The sequence below is a fragment of the Mastomys coucha genome, chromosome X (genome assembly GCF_008632895.1).
Source record: "Mastomys coucha isolate ucsf_1 chromosome X, UCSF_Mcou_1, whole genome shotgun sequence".
Classification (NCBI taxonomy): Eukaryota; Metazoa; Chordata; class Mammalia; order Rodentia; family Muridae; genus Mastomys; species Mastomys coucha.
In genome coordinates this window covers 75409980-75413872 of record NC_045030.1, presented here as the reverse complement: position 1 = coordinate 75413872, position 3893 = coordinate 75409980, and positions in this window count along the sequence as shown.

The window sequence follows — 3893 nt, the reverse complement described above, 5'->3', positions numbered from 1 at the left end:
CCCCACGACCCGGCTGGTCCCCCCCCTCCCCCTCCATCCCGCCCTCCCTGTCACTCCGCCTACCTCCTCTAGAGGAGACGCTGCTCCAGTTGGGAGCAGGATGGCTGCTACCTGGGGCGCTGGCCAGCACTTTCTTTTCATGGGCCGAGCCGCCATTCCTTCCCACATCACCTGGCTCGGGTCGGGTCAAAGTCCCCTCAGGTTTTTCTGAACCAGCAGGAAAACGGAGTCTCTAGTTGACCTCCAGACATCCTTAGTCCTTCTCCCTTCTCTCCACTCTTTCTCGCCTGGAATCTCATTTCCCGGTGGACCATCCTTCACCAAGGTTTGTCCAGCCTGCCTAATGTTTCGTCTTCACTTCCCAATTAGGACCTAGGGAGAGTTGGATACCCAGGTGCAAAGTTTCTTGGTCCCTGCACCAAAGTAAGTGCCCTGTGATTGCCTCCTGAAGGGCTGTCCCTGAGCTAGCCTGGAATGGGGAGATCATCCTCCAAGAGTTCTGTGGAACTTTGCCAGAAGCACTGAGCTGTCTCCTCAGAGATACAGCCTGAGGGTCATGGTATCAGCTCTGGGTGTGATCAATTTCTGTTTGTCTCCAGAGTGGGCAAAGGGTAGCTTGCTTGGTCGAAGATCAAAGTTACAATTTGTTACCAAGGTAGAGAAGGGGACTCCAAGATAACTCTGGTCAGTCCACCTTTTGCCTGATGTGGGGGTGGGTAGGGCATGTGATCTATAGATACTGGGGTAAGAATAGTGTAAGGCTGCCCCCTGGTGCCTGGTGGGTGTACAGACCGTCCCTCTAAACTCAGTAACCTGACTGCTTTTCAGGGACTTCTAGGCCTCTCCATCAGCAGCTGAGCAGCTTCTTGGGAATTTTCCAAGGCCAACACTAGCCTGGGGTGGACCAGGAAGGTGAGGTGTGCCCATTTCAATCCCAAACTACTTGATCTGATCAGACACCAAAGTCCCCAGATGGCTCATCCCATCATGCTAAGCCTGCAGCTTTAGAAAGAAAAGCAGTTCCAGCCAGAGCCAGATTGAGCCTGATAGGTGAGGGAAGAGGGAGGGACAGCATCTCCACCCAGGCTAGCAGAAAGAGCCCCCCCCTTTGTGTGTGTGTGTGTGTGTGTGTGTGTGTGTGTGTGTGTGCCTATGTCCTGGTAGTGTCTCCTTGCTCATCAGAGAACCCTAGCTTGGGTCATCTTTGTTCCAGCATGAGACCAAAGTCCTCCTGGAGAAACAAAGGTCATAGAGGAGTTAGTCATAGCACACATATCCTGAAAGATCTGGAGCCATCCAAGGAACAAGGAAAAGGGTCATTTAAGAGAAGAAAAAAAAGAGGATCCCAAGGAATGGGCACAGGGGACTCCATTGCAGTATAAAGATCTGCAAAGGAAAAAGATAACGGCTGTAAATAACAGTTAATCTGGATGAGGTGTGGGCAGACAGCAGTCAATAACAGGAAAATCAGACTTGTAGAAGTGGGAACTGGGTGTGGGTACTATTGAGAATTTAAGATCCTGCTTGTCCAGGGAGCAGGGATGGGAAACAAAGAACATAGTAGCCTGAGAAACATGTGGGTGAGCTGATGGCACTTTGAGGAGATGGTCACTGCTGTGTGTGTGGGAGGTTTGGAGTTCAAGAAGTCAAGACTGGGTGTAAGAGTGAGGGCATCCCTCCATCCTGGGCCTGTGATGAGCATCTGGGTGAAGAGGCATGTGCCAACCCCAGGTACAGGAACATAAGGAAGGAGTATCATCTCCACCTAGGCACAAAAAGGCACTTTAAGGTACCAGTCACCCACACTTAGGCACCTGGGACTGCCACTGCTTTTCTGGGCTCAGAAGGTAGCCAAGGTGGAGACAACTGGGAAACAGAAATGCAAGGTCATTGCAGATAACCAATGTGACCTTGAGGATTCCTGGGCCTTTACTTCTCAGGGGCATAAGTTTGACAGGTTTCAAGACCTGATTCTATGGGGTTCCACTTATCTCTTGTCTGGTAATGATACCACCTTCTAGCTCCCCCATCCCAGTCTGTGGGTTACCCTAGATTCCCTGCAGCTAGTTTTTCCTGCAGCAGTTTTCTTACCTACCTCATCTTCTTAGGGCCTGAACCTCTCCATACTCTAATTACTAGCCCCAGGCTTAGGTTGCATGTGGTGGTTTTATATATGTTCTGCCAAGAGAATGGCACTATTAGAAGGTGTGGCCTTGTTGGAGTAGGTTTGTCACTGTGGTTCTGGACTATAAGAACATCATCCTAGCTGTCTGGAAGTCAGTATTCTGCTAGCATCCTTCAGATGAAGATGTAGAACTCTCAGCTCCTCCTGCACAATGCCTGCCTGGATATTATCATGCTCCTACCTTGATGATAATGGACTGAACCTCTGAACCTGTAAGCCAACTCCAATTAAATGTTGTCCTTATAAGACTTGCCTTGGTCATGGTGTCTGTTCACAGCAAAGACACCCTAACTAAGATGCCCATTGACAACCTGCATTCGTATTGATTCTATTTCTTTACTGACTTTCAGTTGAGAGGAGGCTAAAGAAGGAGGCACTGTAAATAACTGTCCTAATAGCCATTTCTGAAGAAGCTAAAACACAAAGTCAACCAGCCTCTGTACCTGTGGAAGTATGTGCACCGATGGGGACAGTTTGTGTGTCTAGGGACAGTTCCTAGGAGATGTGGAGCACTAGGGGGAACAAAGGCATTGGACTTTCCAATGCTGGGCAGGCTCTCTCCAGGGCATGCTCCTGCTGGGATGTCAGGGAAATTGTAGTTGCTAGGGAGGAGCATGCTGTGACTCCCCAGGATCTTAGCTGATAGCCATTGGCTCTTCCCAACTAGCACTCATGAAGGCATTAAACTCTGCTGAGAGCATCCATCTAGGAACTGGGGTGGAAGCTGAGAACAGGCTGGGGTGGAGGCAGCAAGCTGGGAGAGGGCTATCACAGGGCAGATGGTGATGGAGGCTGACAAGCAAGACTAAGGTTAGACTCACAGTCTGCCCAGGCCTGAGGTAGTCATTGACTGGGAGAAGGCTGGATGGAGGTCATCTACAATGATTCTGAAAGAAGCTAGGCAGCTGAAGGCATAGTTGGAACACCTCCTCTTCTGGGAGGTTCAGCACAATAAGCTTTAGAATTAGAATGAGCTGGGAACAAAGGGAAAGCTGGGGTCTACCTGGCAGGACTTTGTACTTTCAACTCCTGAACCAACAGACAAGGCAAACAAATGGTGTGGGGTCAAGATTCATGGAGCTGGGGTACAGTAACAGAAGCCTGGGGACTGCTGAAAGGCAGAAGTCCCTTCCCCAGCACAGACTACCTTGTTTACCAGTTGTGCTCACTCACACAGATAATCTAAATGGATTAATGTTTTATGTTTGACATAACTTTTTAAATTTTATTTTTGTTATTAGATATTTCTTTATTGACATTTCAAATGATCCCCTTAACTGGCTTCCCCTCCAAAAACAAACAAACAAACAAACAAACAAAAAAACAAAAAACCCTATTCCTTTCTCCCTCCTCCTGCTCACCAACCCACCCTTTCCTGCTTCCCCTACACTGGCATTCCCCTACACTGGGGCATGAAGCCTTCTCAGGACCAAGGGCTTCTCCTCCCATTGATGACCAACTTGGCCATCTTCTGCCACATATGCTGCTGGAACCATGAGTCCCTCCATGTGTACTCTTTGGTTGGTGGTTTAGTCCCTGGGAGCTCTGAGGGTACTAGTTAGTTCATATTGCTGTTCATCCTAAGGGGCTGCAAACCCTTCAGCTCCTTGGGTCCTTTTTCTAGCTCCTTCATTGGGGAGCCTGTGCTCAGTCCAATGGATGGCTGTGAGCCTCCACTTCTGTATTACTCAGGCTCTGGCAGAGCCTC